Below are 26,971 nucleotides of genomic sequence, written 5' to 3' on the forward strand. Positions count from 1 at the left end.
AAAAAAAGCGAAAGCAAACAATGTGAACTTCAAAGCAAACGAAACGGTTACGACTTCTTCTTCCCTTGACTAGCTTTGCCTAAGGACGCATTCCCCATTTTTTCTCCTTTGAGCTGTAAACCCTAATACCGGGCCCAACACTCTTCCTGCTTCCAAACCACCGATAGGCGTGCACCCTGTCACCCAGGACGCCAGGCCTAGCGCCCTCCTAGCCCCATCGGCTCTGCCCAGAGCACCCCCAAGCGGCGACCGCGCCGCCGCCGTCGCCAGGGCAACCTCTCCGCCCAACCCAGGGCGGGCACGTGACGCCGGCGTCACGTGACGACCAGCCGGCGCTCCCCCACTCCTCCCCCCGCCCCCGCGGAGGGGCGTAAACAGGCGCCGCGCTGGCCGACGGGCGGCCCTGCTGCGTCCGCGTCTACGGCATGTCCGAGGCGGGCCGGGCCGGCCGTGCCGAGAGCTCGGCGCCTACCTGAGGTAGCTCCCGCCGTCGACGGGGCCGCGGCCGGGGGCGGGGCGGGGCGGGGCGGGCCGAGCCGGGGGCCGGCGCGGCCTGGGGCAGGGCCAGGGTGGGGGGTGTGGCTGCCGCTCGCGGGGTCCGCGGCAGGTGGGACCCGGCTGTGCGCTGCCGCCAGGCTGTGGAGACCCCGGCCTGGACTGTGACGTCTGGGTGTGTGCGGCCGCCGGCGGGGGGCCGCGGGATCGCTCGGGGGTCTGCAGGTGAGGTCCGGGCTCGGACGGGCTGTGTGGGCAGCCCCGGCTGTGAAGTGCGAGTCTGGGCGGACACCCCCCATGTCCGCCGTGTGATGTCTGCAGACCCGCGCGCGTCGCGGCCGCCGTCTCCTCCCGGCTCGCCCTGGCTTGGGTTTGCGTTCTGTCCGCCCGAAGTTCTTAGCCCGAAACTTGGGGAGCCGGCGTCATGGTGGACGTTACCGTTGGCAAGCTGCTTTCTTCAGACCTTATTGGAAGCCCGATTAGTAAAACGTGAAAATGAACCTTTTTAGGAGGGGGAGGGGGCTCCCTGCCTCCTACCCCACCCTCGCCTCGCTTGGTGGTGATTGGGGGGCGGTTTGCCTCCTCGTGGAGCCGAGGACGCGTGTGTGTGTGTGTGTGTGTGTGTGTGTGTGTTGTCGGTTTGCTGGGGTCGGGAGCAGCCTTCTGTCCTTGATCTCTGTCGCAGGGTGGAGAAAGACCCCGTGCTTTGTGATGGAGACCCCTCCCTGGCTCGCCGTCCCCGGGGGCGGAGAAGCCGGCGTTAGGTCTGCAGCCCCTGGACGCCTGCCCCGTTGCCGGGCTGGTTTAGGTGCTCAGGTGCCAGCCGGCCGTGGGAAGACTTTAGGCGCGGTTGTGTGGGTGGCTTAGGACGCACCCTTTGAAAGCCACGGACACTGAAAGCGCCCACGGGCCCAGGTCGTTAGAGGCACGGAGTCCTGTGAGCGTGCTCATTTGCGGGGTCCCGGGACCCCAGCGCAAGAGAATTTTGGATTTGGAGAGCACTGGGTTTGTGGGAAAAGGATGTTCTGTTTGATTTACCCAGACTGTGAGGTGGTGCTTTGTAAGGAGGAAAAAAATACAAAACAACTTATATCAGCAATGCATAGTTTCCTGGTTGGTTTTGTTGGAGCCTGGAGTTGTTAAGAGATTCCCTGAGACGTGGAGTTTGATGTTGGGAAAACCATCCCACTTTGCAGCTAATCCACTCGTGCCTCTCTGAGAAGACCAAGAACTGGAGGAGGAATGGACAGAGTGCACCTGGTGCATTGGGTTTTCTCTGCTCAAAGCAAGTACACTTCCTTCGTCTTTGGTTTTAGCTTCGGCAAGCCACTTCCTTTCTCTGGCTTTTTGTTTCTGCTACGAAGTAAGGAAATTGGGTTGATTACTGCTCTGTCGTTTGGCTGTAAATAAAGCTGCTAGGTAACGTCTGAATATGAATTTCAGATAAATAATGAGTCCATTTTAAGCCTGCGCTGCGGCTCACTAGGCTAATCCTCCACCTTGCGGCGCCGGCACACCGGGTTCTAGTCCCGGTCGGGGCGCCGGATTCTGTCCCAGTTGCCCCTCTTCCAGGCCAGCTCTCTGCTGTGACCAGGGAGTGCAGTGGAGGATGGCCCAAGTGCTTGGGCCCTGCACCCCATGGGAGACCAGGATAAGCACCTGGCTCCTGCCATCGGATCAGCGCGGTGCGCCGGCTGCGGCGGCCTTTGGAGGGTGAACCAACGGCAAATGAAGACCTTTCTCTCTCTCTCACTGTCCACTCTGCCTGTTTAAAAAAAAAATAATGAATTTTCAATGTAAGTATTACATGGAGCATACGTACGCTATAATTAGTCGTCTGAAGTTCACGTTCAGCTCAGCTCACTATTTTTATTCCGTAAACTGGCTCCCACGTGTTTTGTTTTTGTGGTATTAGTGCTAGGAAGAAATTTGCTCAAGCATAGATGATAATAAAGCAATTAAGCCAGTTAAGAAACCCTCTTGTTACTAGCAGTAGTGTCTAGTTCCTGAGAGAGATTACTCTTTCTCCGTGGTCTCTTTTCCCCACCATATATGTTTGATTTCTTTGGCCAAGGTGTTTGTTGCAGGGATTAAGATCTAAGATGCCACTTCTGGGGGTGCCTGGGTTCGGTTCCTGACTCCACTCCTGATTCCAGCTTCCTGCTGATGTGCACTCAGGAGACAACAAGAGATGGTCCAAATGCTTGGGCCCTGCCTCCCACCTGGGAGCCCTGGATTAAGTTCCAGGCTCAGGGCTTCAGCCTGGCCCAGCTCCAACCGTTGTGGGAGTGCACCAGCAGGTGGAAGGTCAGTGTTCCTTCTCTCTGTCTTGCAAATAAAAAAAAAGTTATATTTTTGCCATAATTACATAACATTTAGGTGATAAATATCTTTACAGTATCTGAAAGCAAATAAAATATTTCCGAAGTTTCTAAAAGGGCTCTGAATTTGAGTCTTGAAATGGCATATGCTTTTTTTTTTTTTTTTCCTGTTTACAGCCCTGTCTGTTCTCCAGGTATGTGATTGGCTCTCTAAAGCAGTGCACTACTCTGATGATACTGAACTTGTCAGGAAGCTGTCCTGCTGGTCCTGTCCCCCGTGAGCATGGGAAATGATCAGTGCATGCATATTAGCATTTATATCTTAGCCAGTTGTTAGGCTTTGCTATGTTGAAGACTTTCACTGTTGATGTTATATGTCAAAGAGTAAAATTTTTGAAGGAAATTCCTGGTTTTTATTTTAAAAAGTTTTATTTCATTTTATCTGAAAGGCAGAGACAGAGAGTGAGCGAGCAAGAGAGATGGCTTCAGTCTGCCAGTTTACTCCCCAAATGCCCACAGCAGCAGCCAGGGGCTGTGCCAAGCTGAAGCCAGGAGACTTCAACTGCATCCAGCTCTCCCACATGGGTGGCAGGGACCCAAGTACTTGAATCTTTCGTCTGCTGCCTCCGAGGGCACATTAGCAGGAAGAGAGATTGAACACCATCCAGGCACTCTTCTATGGGATGTGGGCATCCCAAAGCTCAATCTTCACTCTGCCAGATACCCACCCTAGGAATATAATTTTTGATTTTTCTTTTTGAGAGGCAGAGACAGATGGATAGGAAAAAAACTCCTTTCTGCTGGTTTAGTCCCCGAATGCCTGTTAACTGGGAGCTGAAACTGAAGCCCAGTCTCCTGTGTTGGGGCCAGGGATCTCCACTGCCTCCTGAGGTGCGCATCAGCAGGAAGCTGGAATCAGAAGCAGAGCCAGAACCTGACTCCAGGAGGTCATCTTTATTTATTTATTTTTTTGACAGATAGAGATAGACAGTGAGAGAGAGAGAGAAAGGTCTTCCTTCTGTTGTTTTACCCCCTAAATAGCCACTATGGCCGGTGCGCTGCGCCGATCTGAAGCCAGGAGCCAGGTGCTTCTTCCTGGTCTCCCACGCAGGTGCAGGAGCCCAAGCACTTGGGCCACCCTCCATTGCCTTCTTGGGCCACAGCAGAGAGCTGGACTGGAAGAGGAGCAACTGGGACTAAAACCTGGCACCCATGTGGGATGCCGGTGCCGCAGGTGGAGGATTAGCCAAGTGAGCCACGGCGCTGACCCCAGGAGGTCATCTTAACCACCAGGCCAGGCACCCTGCTGCAGAGTTTTGTTTTGGTCTTTATACCAGGCCAGGTCCATTTCTTGGCTCACCTCACTGTGAAATGCCTGAATTTTCAAATTCATTTGTTCATTCAGTAATCAACAGAACACTTCAGTGCTGTGAGCCAGGCTGCTGTGGAGACCCAGGTTCCGGTCCTGCAGGTGCTTGTCCCTGATAGAAGAGGGCTATATGAGGAGGGCCATGGTGATACAGAAACCGTGGGAATTGAGAGGAGGATGAGAGACTAAATGACATAGCTCCCTGGTGGAGGTGGTATTTACGCCGGGCCACAGAGGTGGGGTGAGTCGGGCAGAAAGGTGACAAGGGCAGGGAATCCGTCTTCTCTGGTCTACAAAGCATGCTCCGTGTTGGCTTTGGTGTGGGCTGGGCAGGGAGCAGGGTAGTGAACAGAGGAGTTGGGAGACTGCTAGCAGCCTTTGTCCTGGAGCCCCTCACCACAAATCAAACAAAAACAAACAAAACCAACTCCACTCCTTTCCGGGCTGACCCCACGTGGCTGCAGGCTTAGTACACCCACTTCCCACGATGCACCTGAGCCTCTCTTCTCATGTAGCAGATACCATGATGACTACGTGTATGTTGAGCTCCGCATGGAGATGCCGTAAAGCCTTCCTAGAGGTCGCCGTGTGCACTAAGGCCTGCCCAAACTCTGTGCCCATTCTGTTAGGGCACCACCCCCTGCCCCATGAAGGGGCAGCTGGAACCTCGCTGGGCACAGCAGCAGAGTCCCTGTGCTCATGGAGAAGAGAAGCCCTCCTGCTGCCCGAGTTCGCTTCTGAGTAATCTCTTAAATAAATCACGCTCACTCTCACCCTTCATCGGTGTCTCTGCTTTGAATTCTTCTCTCACACTGAGAAAAGAACTTGAACTACATCTAGCCAGGAAACCCCCATTTCCCACAGTGGCTTGAGAATAGTTGGTGATATGGTTTGCATGTGGTTTTCAGGTTGCTGTGATGTTCTCACCATGTAAACGTGTTTGGAGATGTGCTTACCTGTCTTTGCATGTCACACATAAATCTGTGCTTACAAAGTGGAATATTATCCATCCCATCAAAATCTCCCATGTACCCTTCCTTCCTCTCACACGTAACAACCATCTAGAACTCTGTGTCTCATTTCTTCATAATACTAATTTACATCGTATAGTCCCCCAACATGTTGCTTGCTTTTGCATGTTTTTGAACGGCATGTAAATGGCATCATGCTATGTGGATTTTTTTTTTTTTTTTGGTGACTGTTTTTCACTGATGGGTTGCTAAGGTGACTCTGTTTTCCTCAAGTGGCAGAATCTCTCTGGGGTGTGCATCTGGGATTGGAGCTGTTGCGTATAAGGTGTGCACATCAGTGACTTAAGTATTACCAGGTTGCTTCCTCGTGTGGCTGTACAGCAGTATTCTCTCCCAGCAGTGTATGAAACTCCCTGTCGCCATTCTGTTTATGTCTTACCTGTGTTCAGTGTGAGAAAAATCATAGAGCTAATAAAAGTCCATTATTCAGAGTATACAAAGAGCACCTCAACAGTAACCAGAGGAAGAACTTAATTAGAAAATGGACAAAGGATTAGGGTAGATACTTCTTCCGACAAGACCTGTAAGTGGCCATAAGCACACAGAGGATGCTAACCCAACCTGGGAGGCAGCTGGTGCAGCGGCTCAGCTAGCTGAGTCTACCACCCATGGTGGAGACCTGGGTTGAGTTCCTAGCTGTTGGCCAAAGCCCAGCTCTGCCTGTTGCAGGCATTTGGAGAGAGACTCTTGCACATTAACCGTCAGGGAAACGGATATCAAAACCATACTAAAATGCCATATTACACCTGTGAAGATGGCCACAATATAATCAGAGAAAAACAGGGAATTACAGGTGTTGGTGAGAATTTGTAGAAATTGAAATCCTTGGGGCTGGTGTTGAGGTATAGCAGGTAAAGCATTCACCCACAATGCTACTATCTCGTATGGGTGCTGGTTCATGTCCCAATGGCTCCACTTCCAGTCCAGCTGCCTGCTGAAGCTGAAAGCTTGGTAAAAGCGGTGGAAAATGTCCCAAGTGCTTGAGTTCCTGCCACCCATGTGGGAAACCCGGATGAAGCTCCTGGCTTCAGTCTGGCCTAGTGCTGGTCATGGTGGGCATTTGTGGGGTGAACCAGGTGATGGAGGATCTCTTCTTCTCTCTAACTTTCAAAATAAGTAAATTAATCTTTTAAAAACATTGGAATCTTCATGTATTATTGGTAGGAATATCAAGTGGGACCGCTGCTTTGAGAAAGAGTCTGGCACTTCCTCAAATGGCTAAATATGATATTACCACATGAGACAGCTGCTCCATTCCCAGGTACCCAAGAGAAATGAAGCCATATGCTCACATCAGAACTTGTATGAATGTTCACAGTAGCACTCTGCACAGTAGTCACAAAGTAGACACAACATAAATGGATAGCAGCTAATGAAAGGTGAAATAAATATAGTTCACCCACACAGGGGAACATTATTTAAGCAGAAAAGGATGGCAGTACTGACACATGCTGTGACTTGGATGGGCCTTGAAGTCACGCCAAGTGGAAAAAGACAGGCACTCACAGCCACGTAGTATGTGATTAAAGCAGTGATTGGATTGTTACACATTATTTGAATTATTGTTCACAAATGCTTATTATCTTAGTAAAAAAAATGTTCCTGGTTTTGGTCACATTTAAGTTTGTTGATCTTAGATGCATTCCTCTTTCAAATATTGAATAGGCATTACAATATTTATAAGACGTGGATAGAATGTAAATAGTGTTAATCACCAGTAAGGAGCAACCTTACATTACCTTTGATGCCCTGGGTACCCCATTCTGATCCCAACCCCTTACCTCCCCACAGATGTAACTGCTACCCTAAATTTTGTGTTCATTGTTTTCTTTTTTTAAAGACTTCTTTATTTGTTTTGAAACAGTTAGAGAGAGAGAGGAGACAGAAAAAGAGAGATGTCTTCCATCCACAGGATCACTCCCCAGATGGCTGCAAAAGCCAGCACTGGGCCAGGCTGAAGCCAGGAGTTTCATCTGGGTCTCCCACATGGGTGGCAGGGCCCAAGCACTTGGGCCATCTGCTGCTGCTTATCCCAGGCCATTAGCAGGGAGCTGGATTGGAAGCTGAGGAGCCAAGACATGAACAGGGTGCCCATACGAGATGCCGGCCTTAGAGGTGGCAGCAATGCTGGCCCCTGTGTCCCTTGCTTTCTTGGTGTTTATAGTTTTACTATATTTTTATCTCTAAGCTGTGTTTTTTATTTTTGATAACGATTTGTTTATTTGAAAGGCAGAGTGGCAGAGAGAGAGAGAAGAGAGAGAGAGCGAGATCTTCCATCTGCTGGTTCACTCCCCAAAGGGCTGCAACAGCCAGGCTGGGCCAGGCTGGGCCAGGCCAGGCCAAAGCCAGGCCAAAGCCAGGAGCACCATCTGGATCTCCCTTGTGGGTGGCAGGAGCTGAAGGACTTGGGGATCTTCTACTGCCTCCCAGTGTTCGTAGGGAGCTGGGTTGGAACGGGTGCGCCAGTGTGGGATCCTGGCGTTGTAAATGAAGGCTTAGCCTGCTGCTCCCAGATGCTGGCCCTGAGCTATGCTGTTTTGATCGATGTGCTACTCAGCTGTATAACTCCATGAGACCTGAGACTCAGCCATGCAGTTCCTTGTTGTTTCGTTGCTGTGTTGTGTCACACTGTGTGACTATTCCAGTTTGTCCTTTATATTCCTGATGAACGGCTGGGCTGTCACCTTTTTTTTTTTTTTTCCTATTTCGAGCAGTGGTGATGTGAATGAACATTCTTGTGCCTGCATTCTGGGTCAGACAGGCAAGAGTTTCTTTGGGCATGGTCGGGTGTGGAGCTGCTGTGTTGTAGAGTAATGCATTTCTTCACCTTTTTCTAGTAACGTTAGTTTTCTACTGCTGTGTTCGAGTGATCACGTAACACCACATGCGTTTTATTATCTGTAGGTCAGAAGTGTGCTGTGCTGGCCAGCTTACCTGCGCTGGGTCTCAGGCTGTCGTTAGGACGGCATTCTTTTCTGGAGGTTCTGAAGATGAGACCCGCGCCTTAGCTCATGTAGGTTCTTGGCAGATTCAGTTCTGTGTTGTAGGAACGAGGACTGTGTTTCCTTGCCAGATGTCAGTCATTGCCTATTCTCAGTGTCTGGTGGCTGCTCAACATTGCTTGCCTTATGGCAATTTATAAAGAATAATTTTATTTATTTTCATTTTATTTGAAAGATAGAGAAAGAGAAAGAGAATCTCGCATTTGTTGGTCCAGTGCTGGACCAGGCAGAAGTCAGGAGTCCAGAACCCAGTTTGAGTCTTCCAGGTGGGTGACGGAACGCAAGTACACGAGTTATCAGCTGCTGCACATGAGAAGGAAGCTGACTGGAGCGAGAGCAGGGGAGCCGGGACTTGAAGCAGGCGCTCTGATGTGGGATGTGGGTGTCCCAAGCGGAAACTACCACCGCACCAGACATCCACCTGTCTTCATCTTTAAAGCCACCAACAGGCGTTGAGTCCCTTTCAGGCTTTGGGTGTCTCTGCTCTCCCTTTCTGCCTTATCTCTTCCCCCTCCTCCTCTAGCTGCAGACAGTTCTCTGCTTTTCGGGGCTTATCTGCTTAGATTAGGCCTACCTGGGTAACCTAGGCTGCTCAGTATTTTTCATAGTCACTTTACACTTGGACCCAGATGAATGTGTGATTCAATAAAGAGGGGCAGGAATCTTGGAGGAGTATCTTTAGAGTTCTGTCTGCCACACTCTGCAATGTAAATTGTTTTCCCTAGTGGTTGTGCCAGTGAGAATTTACCAGAGTAGCATGTAAGAGTTCTTCTTCCGTGTTACTTAATATGGTCAGAGTTAAGTTTTCTGTTAGTTGGTGATTGGAAAGCGGTATCTCATGGTGTTTTTAATCTGCATTTATGGGCTCATACTTATCCAAAAATAATAAGTAGCTTTATTTTGTTGCCTTTTTTAAAATAAAAGATTTATTTATTTATTTGAAAGTCAAAGTTAGAGAGAGGGAGAATTTCATCTGCAGGTTCACTCCCCAAGTGGTTGCAGTGGCAGGGCTCAGCCAGGCTGGAGCCGGGAACTTCTTTTGGGTCTTCCACGTGGATGTAGGGGCCCAAGCACTTGGGCCATCTTCCACTGCTTTTCCAGGCACATTAGCAGGGAGCTGGATGAGAACTGGAGCAGTTGGGACATGAACTGGCACCCATATGGGATGCCGGTGTCGCAGGTGACAGCTCCACCCACTATGCTACAACACTGACCCCTATTTGTTGCTTTTAAAAACATTTTTACATGAATAATTTTGTATGTATGTATTCTCTAACAAGTGAGATTTTCCCTCAGAATTGTGCTTTTGTGGTTTATCTTTGGAGTTTTTGTAATGACTGGTATTTTGTTGTAGGAGTGTACAGATTGAGCATTCATAATCCAAAAATCTGAAGTCCAAAATGTTTTGAAATCTGAAATCGCTCAAAATCTGAAACTTTTCGAGCCCCACAATATGCTCCAAAGTTTTAGATTTTGGAGCATTTTCAGATTTAAGATTCTTGGATTAAAGATGCCTCAGCCAGTAAAGTCTGTACAAATGTAACTTAATTTAAAAAACTCGATTTTCTTTATTTGAAAGGTAGGGTGAGAGAGAGAGGGAGAGACAGAACTTCCATCTGTTGGTTCATGCCCCAAATGGCTGCAATGGCTAGGGCTGGCCCAGACTGAAGCTATGAACCAGGAGCTTATTCTGGGTCTCCCACATGCATGCAGGTGCCCAAGCACTTGGGCCATCTTCTGCTGCTTTCCCAGGTCACTAGCAGGGAGCTAGATCAGAGTAGGGCAGCTGGTACATGAACAGGTGTGCATATGGGATGCCGGTATCACCTTTGGCGGCTTTACCTGCCGGTCCTGAAATTTAGATTTTTAAAAAAGATTTATTTATTTATTGGAAAGGCAGACTAGACTGACAGCGAGGGGGACACAGGGAGAGCTCTTCCATCTGCTCGTTCATTCCCAGATGCCTGCAGCAGCTGGGGCTGGGCCAGGCCAAAGCCGGGTGTCCCATGTGAGTGGCAGGAACCTCAGTCCTTAGGCCATCATGCACTGCCTCCCCGGGGTATTAGCAGGAAACTGGCTAGACCAGACTGAAACTGGGAGTGAGGAATTCAATCAAGTCTCCCTTTATGGGTGGCAGGGACCCAGGGACTTGAGACCTGCCTGTTGCCTCGCAGGGTGCACATTAGCAGGAACCTGGAATGGGGAACCAAGGTAGAACTTGAACCCAGGCACTTCGCTACGGGATGCAGGTGTCCCAGTTGGCGGCTTAAGCACTGCACTAAATGTCCACCTGTAACATGACGCACAGCTAACAGGCCGCTGTCCGATACTAAACAGTGGTGTCCCTGCCATTGAAAGGACAAAGGTCCAGGCCAGACAGGCAACTAAGTGATGCTTCAGAGATGGGTCCAGGTTCTGTAAGCGTCAGCCAGGGAAGGTGCCTGATGACTTGTCGGAACTTTTGGTCTCTCAGAGGAGGAAGTCACGGCTCGATGAAATTGTTAATATAGTCAGCAAAGACCCATATGGTGTGTCTTAGTGGTGATGGCTTTAACCCAGTTGCACTAATGATGATCCACACCCTAAGTTCTTTTTAATCTGCATTTTTTGTTGTTGTTTAAGTGCATGCTAAGTATGGTTTGTTTTCAGCTTTGAAAATGCTGCTTTTGTATGTCCTGTGAAGTTTTCGATGATTTGTCTGGGAAAAGAGCGTTATTTTCTTTCGGGTGATCTTTGAGTGCTTGCTCTTTTCTCTTTAAGTGGAGCTGTGAGCTGTGAGTTTGTGTTCCTGGCTTCTGCCGAGACTCAGAGCTGAGTTTGTCATTGACTCTGTGGGTGTGTGGCCAGCTTCCCTGGTGGTGTTTACTGGAATGGGCCATTTTGATAGGATTATCTTCTTGCAGTTTCTGCTGCAAAGCCGTCTTTGCAGACGTGGAAGATATGAAGGGTGGAGCAAGCCTTGGGGAGAAAGGCATTTTTACTGCTTTTATTGAGTTGGGATGCTCCTGTTCCCAACTGCTGAGGTCAAATTTTGGTCAACAGAGGAGCGGTTCTCGCCCTACCCCGTATCTGATCAAGGAGGTGTGTTTAGTGTCCTTTCCTGGAGTCCCTCAGCCTCCTTTACCCACCGGGTTCTGGTCCTGCTAGCGGGGGGTTGGGGCTCTGTTGTCTTCAGGGATACATCGATTTGTGGTAGGGTTTCTCACCCTTAGTGGGGTTGGATAATTCCTTAGTTGTGATTTAAAGATTTATTTACTTGAAAGGCAGAGTTGGGGAGCGAGTGAGCGAGGGAGGGAGGGAGGGAGGAAGGTCTTCCATCCACTGGTTCACTCCCCAAATGTCTGCAATGACCCGGGTTGGGCTGGGTCAAGCCAAATCCAGGAGCCTGGAACTTCTTCAAGACTTCTCCCGTGTGTGCAGAGGCCCAAGCAGTTGGTCCATCTTCCTCTGCTTTCCCAGGTGCATTAGCAGGGAGCTGGATGGGAAGAGGAGCAGCCGGGTCTTGAACTGGTGTCCGTGTGGGATGCTGACACTGCAGGTGGTGGCTTTACCCGCTACACCACAATGCCAGCCCCTGGATAATTCTTTGCTGTGGGGAGCTGTCGTGTGCATTGCAGGATGCCTAGCAGTGCCCTTGGCTTCTTCCTACTCAGTGCCAGCAAAACACACACACACACACACACACACACTGCCAAAAATATCTCTAAGGCACTGCCACAAGTCCCCTGGGTTGCAGATTCACAGCTGTTGAGAACCGTTGTTCTCTCGACACCTCTCACCTGTTACACTGCCTGATTAGAGTGAGCTTACTCCATCTGCTTTGTCTGTGTCCCCAGCCTCGCTCACAACCCCCTGCCCGGCCTTGTGCTCCTCTCAGCCAATTAGGCAGAGTTGCCAAGTGCAAGGTGGAATCAGCAGGGACTAGGGCGGGCTGGAGGCAGGTGTGGCCCTGGGTAGTGGCTGAGGTCGGCAGCACAGATGGTTGTGTTTTTCCCAGCAGCTCTTGATTAGGCTGCCAGCTGCTGCTCCTGGACTGGAAAGTCAGCTGACAGCAGTAGCGATGATCTCAGCAGCACCATGCCAGTCAGGTATGTGGGGTCGTCTTACCGGCTCAGGGCTGCCAGGGAGACTGTTCTGGCCTTTATTTGAAAGAGGAAAACAAAAGTGAGATTGCTTCTTGATGAACTTCCATATTTAACTTAAGGTTTCAATTTCGAAGTGACTGGAGTAGGGAGGGTGCATTTTTTACATGCATGAGAAGTGGGAGAGAGCTTGTCAATTAGGAAGCAGCCAGTGTTTCCTGGGCACAGCGGGGGTGTGCCATTCCCTCAAAGAGCTGGGCGTGCAGAGGGAGCAGACAGCTGTGGGAATGACACCAGCAGGAAGGACAGGTAGCTGTGTGGTAGGTGGGGACAGGTGGTGAGGGGTGGGCAGGTGGGTAGCTTGTGGTTAGCCTGGAGGCTGGGCCAGGCGTCACTTGTCACTTCCTTGTTTATATTGTCAGACACCGTTCTTAGCACTTCTATTCTGGGCTTTGTGAATTCTTTTCTTCCTTCTTTTACTTACTTAAGATCATCCTAAAGGCCCACTTTTAAAAATTTAATTTCCTTAATTTGTATTACATCATATTTCCCATTTAATAGCTTTTAATGACTGCATATTGCATTTTGTGGTTTACTTAACTGTGTCTCTTGTGTTTGTGGTGGATTATTTTAAATAGTTTTGCTACTTTATTGCTCGCTGATTATCTTTGGGAATAGATTTTTTTTTCTTTTTAAAGATTTGTTTATTTGAAAGAGTTACAGAGTCGGGGAGAGAGAGAGAGTGAGCCCACTCCCCAGATGGCTGCAACTGCTAGCACTGGACCAGAGCAAAGCCAGAGTCAGGATTCGTCCTGGCCTCCCATGCGGGTGCAGGGGCCTAAACACTTGGGTCATCCTCCACTGCCTTTCCCAGGCCACTAGCAGGGAGCTGGATTGGAAGTGGAGCAGCCGGGACATGAGCAGGGATAGTTTTTACCCATAGTTCAGGTTGTTTCTTTCACATGGTGTCATAAACCAGAATGGTGTGAATTTATTTAAAGCTTCTGATTCGTGTCTGAACTGCTTTCCTGAAAGGTTACAACCAACACTCCTACCAGTGAGGTGTTGAGTGGCCACTTTAGGGCATCCTGGCCAATGCTGATGTTTTTTAAAAAACGAAATTAGAGCCTTAACAGGTGGAAAACATCTCATTGTTTTTACCTGTTTAACTCATCAGTAAAGTTGTCTTGATGTTCTTTAAATTTTCATAAGCTTCTGTGATTTGACAGTATGTGTTCTTTTCCTGTTAATCTTTGGGCCTGTTAATTGCTTTTTTTTAAAGGTTAATTTATTTTATTTGAAAGGCAGAGTTACAGAGAGGCAGAGGGAGAGAGGTCTTCCATCCACTGGTTTACTCCCCAGTTGGCCGCAATGGCTGTCATTCTTTTTCCTAGTGCATACAAGAGATGGCCTTTTTCCCTTGATTGATTTGAATCCAAGTTGGATATGTCCTGAGAACACTTTAGTGTGTGTTTCCTGAGATCCAGAGCCTTTGCTGACAAAACCATGGGAGAATTACCGGCGGGGAAGTGGATGGTGGCACAGTGTTATCTCGTTCACAGTGCGCGCTGCAGCTGTGGTCGTGGCCCTCTGCGGCCTCTACTGCCCCGTGCTGCCCTGTTCCCACGATCACCCTGAGCTGAGCTGTGTTTCTGCAGTATCCATCCGCATGGAATGGTTCCTTAACCTCTCTGTCACATTTACACACCGGTTTTTCTCTAGAATGACCTTCACCTGTGCTTATCTGACATTTCCACGGGGTTTGGTTCAGGTTGTACACTTCAGGCAGGGATTTTAAAACAGGTGATTTTCATTCTTCTGCTAATAACAAATTGGGAGCCACCTGATGTCAGTTGGGTCCAGTATTAAGGATGATATTGGCCCCTTGGTTCTGTTGGTACCTGCCAGATTTCTCTGTTGCCAAAGTACAGTTTTCCCCTTGGAAGTGAGTACTTACTGACACCATGTGAATATCCTGTTCTCTTCCGACTGTCGCCCATTATTTTTAGCCCCCAGGGATGATTTCCTGACCCCTCTGTATGGGCATTCTATTGTAAGGAAGAGCTTTCTCTCCTGGACCTGCTGCGTATTTATTCAGTTATTAATTAGAATGGTTCGTAATACATTCTTATTTAGTGGCCTTAGAATTTATCCCTTTAATTGTTTTTACACTCAGGCTGGCCCCAGTTGGGTCCTTACGGCTTTTGCCTCCTGTGTCCTTTCTATGTCCCTGGATTCCTTGAGTGTTCACTTAATGTCTGGTGTGAGCAGATGCCTGGCCTGGTTTTGTGTGCCCCAGCCCTCAAATGAGCTCCCTCCTAGGAGACCTGCTGTCCTTGGTGAGGCACGGTGTTTGGAAAACACGATGTGGGTACGTGATGTACCTGATGCAGCCAGTGTGTGTCAGTCGTTACTTCTAGGCCTTCTCAATGGACAGCGGAGCCAGGTTACGTCTGTTAGTGTATAGCTCCACAACAGCCTTGAGTTTGAATTTATGCATTGGTGCTGCTGCGGCAAAGTGTCTGAAATATAAAACAACAGAAATGTGGTTTTTACTCTTCTGGATGCTGGGAAATCCAAGCTCAAGGTGCCTGCGTTAGGTGTCTGATGAGGGCCTTCCTGCTGTGTCCATCCTCACATGGTGGAAGAGTGCAAGGCAAAAGGGCCACAGGGCCTAGCTTGTTCCCCCAGCCCTTTTTTCTAGGTCCCCAAATCTCATTCCTGCTGGTCTGTCCTCCTAAATTCTCTACTTCTAATACCATCATATTGGTGGTTAACCTCCAACATCCAAATTTTTGAGGCCATAATCAGACCATAGCAACATCTGTGTAAACACGCACGTATATATTATAAACTAATTGCATGTTGATACTGCCAGCATCAACCAAGCACCATGGAGGGGGAACTTCCAGTGTCCCCCTTTGTTGAGTGTTGTCAAATGCGTTCCTTGCCTCTTGCCCACACTTGAGTGTGAAGATACTCTTTGTTTTCTCGAATTTCTATAGCCTTGGCTATGTAGGCTTAGATCTCAGATGATTTTTTATTTGTGGTGTGAGTTAGACGTTGAAGTTCATAATTTTTTTTCTATACAGACGTCCAGTTGTCCCAGCACCGTTTCTTGAGAAGGCTTTCCATTCCCCATTTGATTGTTTTGGTGCCTCTTTTGAGAAGCAGAGGTATGAATCTGTTTTGGGTTTATCCTTAACTAATAGAACATTTTCTTGATTATCATAGCTTTGTAAGAAGTCTTGAAGTCAGATAAAGCCCGCCCTTCAGCTTTGCTCTGTTTTCAGCATTTAGTTGTTCTAGGCTTATTGTATATCCATAGAAACCATTGTCCAATTTCTATTTTTTTAAAAGATTTATTTATTTGAAAGTCAAAGTTACACAGAGAGAGGAGAGGCAGAGAGAGAGAGAGAGAGAGAGAAAGAAAGTCTTCCAACTGCTGGTTCACTCCCCAATTGGCTGCAATGGCCGGAGCTGCACTGATCCAAAGCCAGGAGCCAGGAGCTTCTTCCAGGTCTCCCACGCAGGTGCAGGGAACCAATGACTTGGGCCATCTTCAGCTGCTTTCCCAGGCCATAGCAGAGAGCTGGATCGGAAGTGGAGCAGCTGGGTCTCGAACCAGTGCCCATATGGGATGCCAGTGCTTCAGGCCATCCAGCCCCCCAGTTTCTATAAAAGCTCATTTTCTGTTGGTCTGTTGATACCAGTCCACTGATTCTGTCATCTCCAGTATACTATTTTTTTTTAAAGATTTATTTATTTATTTGAAGGTTTGAGTTACAGAGAGAGGGAAGGAGAGGCGGGGCGGGGGGGGGGGTCTTCCATCCACTGGTTCACTCCCCAGTTGGCCACAATGGCTGGAACTGGGCTGATCCAAAGCCAGGAGCCAGGAGCTTCTTCCAGGTCTCCCATGCAGGTGCAGGGGCCCAAGGACTTGGGCTATCCTCTACTGCTTTCCCAGGCCACAACAGAGAGCTGGATCGGAAGAGGAGCAGCTGGGACTAGAACCAGTGACCGTATGGATGCCAGCACTTCAGGCCAGGGCTTTAACCCACTGTGCCACAGTGCCGGCCCCTCATCTTCATTTTTAAAGGGCAGTTTTGCTAGACATACAGTGGTCATTAACAGTTATATTTTCTTGATGCTTTGAATAAAGATGCTACTGCCTGATTTTAATTGTGGCTGGTGAGAATCTGTAGTCAAAACTAATTGCCATAATCTGTCCTTCCTCTCTGTTTTAAAGTGGTTGCTTAGGCTTTATGGTGCGGGTGGGGAGGCCTTTACTTGTGCTGCTTGGTATAGGATTGTGCTTCTTAAATCTGGATTTGTCTTTTGTCTCCCTCTGAAAAGTCTCAGCTCCTATATTTCAGTACTGCTTCTGTCCTAGTCTCTGTATTCACCTAACAGGACCCAGATTAGTCACATGAGTCCTCGTCAGTCTGTTCTTCATGTCCTCATGTCTCAAACTCTGAGTTTCATTTTCTTTAAGGGTTTTTTTAAACAAAAATTAATTTTTCAGGAATTTATCAGCACAAAATTTGACAATTACATTTCTTTTTTCTTTTTTTGATTTTTTGTCTTTTTAAATTTTAGCTCCCACATATATGGGAGAACATGCGATATTTGTCTTTCTGTGTCCAGCTTATTTTGCTCACTATGATGTTCTCCAGTTGCATCCATTTTGATGAAAATGGTAGAATTTTATTTTTTTATAGCTGAATAATATTCCATGCTATATGTATATGACATTTACTTTATCCAGTCATCTGATGATGGGGAGCTTGGTTAATTCCTTATTTTGGCTATTGGTGAACAGTGTAATTTTCATTTCTTAATGCCGAGTATTTTCTTTATACAATTTTTCTTTATTTAAAAACAGTATTGGTTTTTAAAAATTTTAATTATTTTTTGAAATGCAGAGAGACAAACTGAGGAGTGGGGAAGAGGGAGAAAGAGACAGAAAAAAATTCCTTATCAGCTGGTTTACTTCTTAAATGCACATGACAGCTGGGACTGGGCCAGGCTGAATCCAGGAGCTGGGTCTTCCACATGGGTGGCAGTGACCCAGGGTGCACTTCAACAGGAAGCTGGAATTGCCAGTGTAGTTGAGACTTGAACCCAGGCACTGTGATGTGGGATGCAGGCATCTTAACCACTCTGTCAAATTATCCACCCACCCCCACCATTTAAGTACTTTCTATGTAGTTTTTAACTATTCTGCATTTGATAATTACATAATGTGAAGTAAGGGTCATCACAGAAGTGTGTGTTCTTACCATTGACTCATTCATAGAGAGTTATCTCTCTGTATATGCTGATTTCTTTATTGTGAGTTTATATATATATTTAAAGCTTTACTTATTTGAAAGGCAGAGTTCGAGGAAGTAAGGAAGAGCGGGAGGAGGCGGGGAGAGAAAGAGAGAGAAGGAGATAGGGATGTTCTGTTTGCTGGTTCCCTCCCCAAATACCTGTAACAGTCAGGGCAGGGCTGGGCTGAAGCCAGGAGCTTGGAGCACCATCTTTTTTTTTTTTAATTTATTTTTGGAATATTTATTTATGAGGGCAGAATTACAGAAAGAGAGGAAGACGCACAAAGAGATCTTCCATCCGCTGGTTCCCTTTCCAAATGGCCATAATGGCCAGGACTGGGTCAGGCCAAAGCCAGGAGCCTGAAACTCCATTTGGGTTTCCCACGTGGGTGGCAGGGGTCCGAGCAGTTGGGCTATCACCTGCTGTTTTCCGGGGTGCATTAGCCAGAGCTGGATCAGAAGTGGAGCAACTAGATGCTGAAGTTGCAGGTGGCTGGCCCCATATTTTTTATGTTTTCGTTTTCATATATAATCTGTAACACCCCAAAGGAACTCGGTTAAAGAGACTTTGCTCCAGAGACTGGATACAGGTTCTGCTGGGGAGTAGGAGCACGTGTGTCCCAGCCGACATCAGCCGTGTCGCAGACATTCAGGGCTGAGCACAGGCATTTTGTATGTGACTAAGGAGATCCAGACGCTTGTTGATCAACAGACAGTCATCTTCCTGATTCCTGGTTGCTTTAACACCCCGCAGCTCTGAGACCTCTGCAGGAGTTCTTCCATGTAAGTTCGCTGCCTTCTGGCTTCCCCTCTGCCAGCGTTCAAGTTATCACTGTGGGGTGTGATAAGCGAGTCGGCATTCTCCACCCTGCTCCTCACTGCCCAGCTTTCTCACAGTGTGACTGCTCGTGTTTTCTCTTTCTCCTTTTCCATGGGGTTTCGTCTGTTTTAAAACATCCCTTACTGCGGCACCAAACTTCTGCCTCTTAAGTGATGCTTTTTAAGAACAGTTCACTTTAGGGTTATTGAAGAAAACTTTATTTTCAAGACACAAACTGTCACTGAATGGCTGTCAGGTGCTGACCCAGTTCTAGGGAGCAGCTGTACATGCTGCTGAAAGCTGTGTGTCTGCAGTTTCTCTTGGCATCTGTTGCAGTTTTCTCTGGAGGCCAGAGCCTTCCTCATCCTCTCGTTGTGTCCTCTATTTCACACTGTCCTTTCCGGCTCTCGCCTCCCTCTGACCTTGGCCTTGCCTGTGTGTCTTTGAAGATCCTCCTTTGAGCTTCACGTCCCTTTGAATGCTTGATTCCCAGGGTGGATCCTGGCCCAGCGTGTCTCCGTCCCACCCGACGGCTACCTAACCTGTCTCTCCCCGGCCAGCGATTGGCCATCCTCGGGCAGGTGCCTGTCTGTGTGTTTCGGGAAGGAGGGAGCCTGTGGTCAGACTTGATTGCAGAGGCGCCTCCCTTGGCTGGGTGCCAGGGCAACATGCACGGCACGTATGCATCTAAGCTGTTCAAAACTTCTTTCTGGAGACAGGAAGGATCTAGAAGTAAAAGCTTTCTAACCTTGACAACTAAAGGCCTTATTGCAGGAATAAGTTGGGTGAATTAAAAATTTCTACACTGCTTATTCTTGCTTGAAAGCCATTATGAGTCTAATGTACACTAGATTTTTTTTTTTTTTTGCTGTTTCTGGGATTCTAGCCAAGAAGGAAATGCATGTGTGCCATCATATTTATGGAGGCTTCAGTCTCAGTTAATGTTCAAGTTTATTGAAATGTCAATGTCCATAAGAAAACCATAGGAGTCAGTAATAGAAGAAATGACTTTTAGGACCATTTTGTTTCCTCCAAGTTCATTACATTGTGTTCCATAATGTACAGTAAATGCAAAAATCTTAGCATGTTTGTAGATGGTAGATGTCTATCATCTGTTTACCATCATAGAGTTTGCAAAGGCACTTTCCACCGTTTGTTTTGGCCTTCTTTCTTTCTTTTTGAAGATTTAATTGAAAGGTAGAGTTACAGAGAGAAAGAGGGAGAGAGACAGAGACAGAGGTCTTCCATCCACAGGTTCACTCCCCAAATGGAGCCAGGGGCTTTTTCCAGGTCTCTCATGTGGGTACAGGGCCCTAAGTACTTGGGCCATCTTCCACAGCTCCCTCAGGTCCATTACTGGGGCGCTGGATCACAATTGGAGCAGCCAGGACTCAAACTGGCGCCCATATGGGATGCCGGCGCTGGAGGTGGTGGCTTAACCTGCTGTGCCTCAGTGCCGGCCCTCTCCCTTCTTTTTTAGAGCTCTTAGTTGAAAGACACTAAGAGCTGCATGAGGAAACTAAGGCCCAAGTCAGCCTCCACAGCTTGTGGTTTGGAGCACAGGTTCTGGGGGTGGGCTTCCGCTGGCCATCTGGTCTGACCCTCATCAGCTGCAGAACCCTGAGCGTGCCAGAGTTGCCCCAGGGATAAGCTGGTTGCGTCCTGTGGTGGTGAGGGCTGATTTAGTTACATGTATGTGTAAGGTGCATGGAGCTAGCCTGTAGCACGGCGACAGCTTTGCCTGTTCCTCCTGGGCACGCTCACTGGTGGTGGAGTGGTAGAGGTGAACCCAGCCCTCAGACCCCATCCCCTGCCCTGCGCTGCCTCCCATGGCCTGTGGAGCTTATACTGTGTTCACCATCTGCTGGTTGCCAGATGGTTGGGACCAGGATAAAACTATTCATTCCTTTCTTAAAATCTCTATTATCTCTATTTTTTCTATTTTTAAATTATTTATTGTTTGTGAGGGCAGGGAGAGAGAGCGAGAGACAGACAGACAGACAGACACCTCATGCACCGATTCCCTCCCCAAATGCCTGTGGCGGCGGCCAAGACTGCGCTCTGGCCAGAGCCGGAAACTAGTAGCTCAGTCCAGGTCTCCCATGTGAGTGGGAGGGACCCTCTTACTGGAGCCATCACTGCTGCTTCCCAGGGCGTGTGTCAGCAAGAAACTGCAGCTGAGAGTGAACCCCAGCACTCTGATGTGGAGTGTGGGCGAGTTAAGACTGCCAGGCTACATGCTGGCTCCCTACAATTTATATTCTTCTTGAGTAATTGAAATTGCCACAATGGTTATATATGAAACCCCACCTTTTCTAAGATACATTTGCACAGAATATTTAATTTAAAAAGGCAAGAATTACCAATGCACAAATAGGGATTTACTGTAAATTCAATATTACTTTTCACTGATTTTACTACATATTTCTTCCCTTCAGGCATTGCTGTGTTTTACTTTAAAATAGAAGTTTTGTTTGTGATACTATGTAATTGTAGAAAAAAAAATCGGGGGTGGGCATTTACCACAGCGCTTAAGATGCCTTTTGGATGCCTGTGCTCCATATTTGAGTCCTTTTGTTCCCATCCTTGCTGTGCTTACGAGTCTAGCTTCCTGCTGGTGTGCACCCTGTGAGGCAGCAGGTGTGGCCCACGTGGGAGACCAGACTTAGTTCCTGGCTCCTGGCTCTGGTGTGGTCCAGTCCTGACTGTTGGAGGCATCTGAGGAGCAAATCACTGAATTGAAGATCACTGTGTGTCTCTTGCTTTGTCTGTCTGCCTTTCAAATAAATTTTTAAAAAGCATTTAAAAAGAAACTAGTAATAAAAAAATCATTTACCATAGAAAAAGTGAAAGTTCTCTTGTGATGTACCTGCATGTTCTCTGAGTGTTCTCCAGCCGCACTGTTAATAGTTGAATGTGCTGTAAACATTGGGGCCTGCGTGTGTTTGCACACAGCAGAGCCGAGAATGGCCATTGCTGTGCTCAGCTCCGGCAGTGTAGCCACTGTGGTCAGTGCAAACGTCTGTGCGTCCACAGGGTACTGTCACGGCCTTGGCCCCCAGGAAGGTCACTGGCTGGCGTGCTGCTCTCCGTCCGGAGGCTGAAAGCCACTGTTCTCTGTAGTGCTGATTCCTTCGGAATTTTCCTTGTTTTACTGCGCCTTTCTGAGAAGTGTATTTTTAACTCATTTTACAGCTCCCTCACTTTAGGCAGGGTAGTGGGGCAGGTGGAGTTATGGACATGGTGTCCTCCAGACCAGTACTTTGATCTCCTGCTCTGTGGCTTTTTTGAATTAAACCTGGACTCTGGCTTCTCCAACCCTTCCCCTCCCCTTCCTGTGCCAATATCATGAGTTCCACGCAAAACCTCCATCTCTGCTGGAGTGGTCCTAGTGCAGGCCCAGGCAGGGAGTTGTGCTTTCCAACAGCGGAGCTGTATGAAAGTGGTTTTGAAAAAGGAATGATTGGCTCAGGGTTCCTCTGATACCAGAGTTAATTGGAGTTAGAGTAGTGAGCAGAAAAGTGGCAGTGAAGGGCTGGCATTGTGATGCAGCGTTAGGTTCAGCTGCCATGTGCAGCACCTGCATCCCATATAAATGGCAGTTTGAGTCCTGCTGCTGCACTTCTCATTCAGCTCCCTACCAGCCTGGGAAAGCAGTGGAAGATGGCCCAAGTGCTGGCGCTGTGGTGCAGTGAGTTAATGCCCTGGCCTAAAGCATCGGCATCCCACATGGGCGGTGGTTTGAGACTGGCTGTTCCACTTCCGATCCAGCTCTCTGCTATGGCCTGGGAAAGCAGCAGAAGATGGCCCAAGTGCTTGGGCCCCTGCCACCTGTGTGGGAGACCTAGGTGGAGCTCCTAGCTTCGATCTGGCCCAACCTGGGCTGTTGTAGCCATTTGGGGAGTGAACCAGTGGGTGGAAGACATCTTTGTCTTTCCCTTTCCCTCTGCAACTCTTCTGGTAAATAAATAAATCTGTCTTTTAAAGTTTTCTTTTAACATATTATGCTAGGCTATAACAGCATAGGTTATAAACTGAGTTTATAGCTAAGTCTTACTTTTTGCAGGACTGCATAGGCATATTTGCTACAAGTCTGTTGACTGAGGCCTGGCACAGTGCTCCCTTGGGTACTTGGTCTCAGGTTGTGGGGGATCTGAGGAATGTAGCCAGGAAGGGTCTGCTTCTATAGGGTGCTGCAGGCTGCATTCCTGCCCCGGCCTCCACGCCCATTTAGAGTGACCCTGAAGCCACATTCCAGCCTTTGTTCAGTGAGGAGGTCCTTTGCCCACTGTAGGTGGTGGCTTTACCTGGTACACCACAGCACTGGCCCCATATTAGGTGTTTTTTTTACCTCAAGAAAAAAATAAGCATCTTCTGTGGAATATTGATTTAAAAGTTAATGTGTAGAGTGTGTGTGTGTGTTTAAACTGTGTGTGTTCTTGGTTCCATTTACCTATGCTTCATTACCAACTGGATCAGCATGTTAGGTCTTTGGAGGGCTTTGCAGAGCAGAGGGGATGAAGTCCCTCAAGTTTTGTCACTTAGGCTGAAAGAACCATCCCAACCCTTTTATCAGAACGCAGAAAATCCTGGAAAATCATGTATACCGTGGATATGTTGTTACTAACTTTAAGCAGACGGATGGACATTCATCACATTGTCAACATTCATCAAGGAGAATTTCAAACATCCATGAAAGTGGAGTAGTACAGTGAACTGCTGTGTGCTATGCTAGCCACATACACGCATAGCCTGCTGCTTCCCTGCGTCTCTCCCACGGCATTTTTGCAACACATTCTTGCTACATCCATTCCTCTAAGTTCTTCACACCGAAAGACAAAGGCTGTTTTCTTAGAACTAACCATGGTACTGCTGCCACCCCGGAGTTACTTCATACTTTTTGGTGTGGTTGATTCGCTGCAATCAGCATCTAAGGTTCACACATTCCATTCAGTAGAGAGGCTTTCTTTAGTATTTTCTAACCCGTGGACTCACCTTTTCGCTTATTTTCCCTGTTAATAAAACGCACTCCCGGAGGAAATCGCGTCACGGAGCTTGTGTGGATGTGTTCTGTCACTCTTGGGAACCGTATCTGGTGGTGTCGTCTGACAGGTGTTCCTTTGTCCCCGTACATGGAATTTTAGACTTGGAGGTTGGAACTGCCTTTGGTTCATTTTTGTTAGCATATTTCATGGAGCATAGTCTGTGTATCTAACAGCACATAACGTGTGGTTGTTTCTTCTGTGTGGTGGTTGTTAACCACTTAGAATTAGCCTAGGTTGGTTGGTGAATCCAGTCGTTTCTATAGCGCTATCATCCTAAATTTAATTATTCCTTCTTCACATACTAGCTGGAATCCTTTTGTGGAGAAGTTTCTTCTGACAAATTATCTGGTTACTTAGAAATTTATTGGTAACTCTTGGCGAGTTCTTCACATCTCCAAAGATGGTCAGTGATGGGGCTGGCACTGTGGTACAGTAGGTTAGTCCTCCCATATGGGTGCCGGTTCTAGTCCTGGCTGTTCCTCTTCCAATCCAGCTCTCTGCTGTGGCCTGGGAAAGCAGTAGAAGATGGCCCAAGTCCTTGGGCCCCTGCACCCATGTGGGAGACTAGGAGGAAGCTCCTGGCTCCTGGCTTCAGATTGGCGCAGCTCCGGCCATTGTGGCCATTTGGGGAGTGAACCAATAGATGGAAGACCTTTCTCTCTGTCTCTCCCTCTCACTGTAACTCTACTTCTCAAATAAATAGATAAAATCTTTAAAAAAAAGCAGTTAGTAAGATGATAGGTTAAAAAAAAAGATGGCCAGTGATTTTCTCTTCATTTAAAAAAATATATTGTGAACAAATGACCTTGTAATGTATTTGGTGATTTCTTAAGTCCATGTTGCAGGTATTCTCACTGAAGATCAAATTATCCCTTTGGCCACTGGCAGCATCTTCAGATCTTTTTTTTTTTTTCCTAAAGATTTATTTATTTTAAAGAGTTACACAGAGAGAGGAGAGGCAGAGAGAGAGAAAGAGGTCCTCCATCCGATGGTTCACTCCCCAACTGGCTGCAATGGCCAGAGCTGCGCGGATCCGAAACCAGGAGCCAGGAGCTTCCTCCAGGTCTCCCATGCGGGTGCAGGGGCCCAAGGACTTGGGCCATCTTCCACTGCTTTCTCAGGCCACAAAAGAGAGCTGGATTGGAAGTGGAGCAGCTGGGACTAGAACCGGCGCCCATTTGGGATGCCGGCGCTGCAGGTGGCAGCTTTACCCTCTGCGCCACAGCACCGGCCCCTTCCAATCTTTTTAATATGAATGTCCCAGATAGTGTCTTATTCTCAGGTTCCTTGAGATTTCCAACCTATGCTCTGTAAGCAGCGCTTTCTCCCAGCAGCCCTGGCTCCTGTTGGTGGGAAATTGTATTCAGAGAGCCCAGTCTGGGACCCCGGTCTGGGAACTGTAGGATGGCTGTGCTAAAAGGTTGTTTCAGCAGGCAGAGCCAGGGAATGCGTTGTTGTTGGCATTTTTAAGAGAAAATCCTGGGGCAGGTGTTTGGCCAAATGAGTAAGAGATGCCATTTGGTATGCCCATGTCACATGCGAGAGTGCCTGGGTTTGAGTCCCTGGGAGGCAGCAGGTGATGGCTTGAGTACCTGGATCCCTGCCACCCCCGGGTTGAATTTTGGCCTCCTAGTTTGGCCTGGACTAGCCCCACTGGGCATTTGGAGAGCAAACCAACAAATGGAAGATCTCTTTTTGCCTTTCAAGTATAATGAAAATAAATAAATAAAAATTAAGAGAGAAAGAAAATATGTCATGAGTTTCATACTGATTTTTCCAGTGCAAATTTAGGAATGAAGGATTATATTGAATTCTGTGAGTTTATGTTTGTATTGCATGCTGAAAATCTGATTCCTATTTTTTTTTTATTAAAAGCATTCTCCCAGTTCTTTTTAATGTTGGGATAGAGTCTTCCAGGGATATTTGGTAAAATTGTTTTAATCATTCCTTTGAAATAATTATCTTTTTGTGGTTACATCACCAATTCGATGCATATTTAGCATTTTAAGATTTATTTATTTATTTGAAAGGCAGAGTTGGGGGTGGGGGGAGAAGAGACAGAAAGAGAGTTCTTCCAGCTGCAGGTTCATTCCCCAGATGGTTGCGATGGCCAGGGTTCGGCTGGGTTGGGCTGAAGCCAGGAACCAGGAATTTTCACCTGAGTCTCCCACGTGGGTTCATGGGCCCAAGCACTTAAGCCGTCTTTGCTGCTTTCCCAGGCCATTAGCAGGGAGCTGGATCAGAAGTGAAGCAGCCAGGACACAACCAGTGCCTTTTGGGATGCTGCTGTTGAAGCTGGCTTAACCCACTATACCGCAGTGCCAGTCCTGAGATTTTATTCATTTTGCTTTTGAATTTTAGAAGTTAAAATTTTATTTTTTAAAAGGATTTTAAATTTGTGAAATGTTTATACTTATTTGAAAGGCAGAGACACAGAGTGTGTGCATCTGCTGGTTCTCTCCCCGCATGCCTGCAACAGCTGGGGATGGTCTAGGAAAGTGTCAGAAGCCTGGAACTGCCTCTGGGTCTCACCCGTGGCTGACAGGGATGCCAGGTTCTTGGGCCATCATCTGCTGCCTTCTGGGATGCTCATTAGCAAGAAGCTGGATCTGGCCGGCGCCGTGGCTCAATAGGCTAATCCTCCACCTTGCGGCGCCGGCACACCGGGTTCTAGTCCCGGTTGGGGCGCCGGATTCTGTCCCGGTTGCCCCTCTTCCAGGCCAGCTCTCTGCTATGGCCAGGGAGTGCAGTGGAGGATGGCCCAGGTGCTTGGGCCCTGCACCCCATGGGAGACCAGGAAAAGCACCTGGCTCCTGGCTCCTGCCAGGATCAGCGCGGTGCGCCGGCTGCAGCGGCGGCCATTGGAGGGTGAACCAGCGGCAAAGGAAGACCTTTCTCTCTCTGTCTCTCTCTCTCACTGTCCACTCTGCCTGTCAAAAATAAAAAAAAAAAAAAAAAAAAAAAAAAAAAAAAAGCTGGATCTGAAGCAGAGCTAGGATTTGAACTCAGGCACTCCAGTATGGGATTTCCACATCCTCATTAGTGTCTTAACTACTGCATCAAACACCTTCCCCTTGATTAAAAAAAGGAAAACATGTGCTTGGTTCTAGGGCCAGCTGTTCAGCAAGACGGAATCAGAAAAGTCGAGCTTTGATCCCTACCTCTTCCTCTCTGTTCCCCTCCCCTTGTTGCATTTAGAACACAAGTGTGCATGCATGGGCATGTACATGTCTAGTTTTGTTTCTGCCTCCCAACTCTATCTTAGGTGAATGGTAGCCGTCCAGGTACATTTTCTTAAAAAAAAAAAAAAAAACTAATTTGTTTAAAGATCGACTTATTTATTTGAGAGGGGAGATGGGGCAGAAGGAACAGAGAAAGAGGGAGAGATTTTTCATCTGCAGATGCAGTCTGCAAATGGCTACAGCAGCCTGGGCTGGGCCAGGTTGGACCCAAGAACTCCCTCTGGGTATCTTACATGGGTGCCGGGGCTG

General features: G+C 47.9%; 1 protein-coding gene across 16 annotated transcripts in view; it reads left to right on the forward strand.

The window, feature by feature from the left end:
• Nucleotides 1–320: 320 nt before the first annotated feature.
• Nucleotides 321–26,971, forward strand: part of MARCHF8 (membrane associated ring-CH-type finger 8) — a 105,437-nt gene continuing 78,786 nt past the window's right edge. For 5 of the 16 annotated variants that reach the window (XM_002718326.6, XM_008269845.5, XM_017348680.4 and 2 more), the window contains exon 1: nt 321–477. The gene's annotated coding sequence lies outside the window, so the exon portion shown is untranslated. Of the gene's footprint in view, nt 478–560; nt 721–12,165; nt 12,621–14,160; nt 14,246–15,397; nt 15,477–26,971 lie in introns of those variants that run through there. The other 11 variants (XM_070058125.2, XM_051823720.3, XM_089314194.1 and 8 more) reach the window with 10 other exon arrangements.

Source organism: Oryctolagus cuniculus, chromosome 15 (assembly GCF_051225735.1).
Source record: "Oryctolagus cuniculus isolate XC-2025 breed Fujian yellow rabbit chromosome 15, ASM5122573v1, whole genome shotgun sequence".
NCBI lineage: Eukaryota > Metazoa > Chordata > Mammalia > Lagomorpha > Leporidae > Oryctolagus > Oryctolagus cuniculus.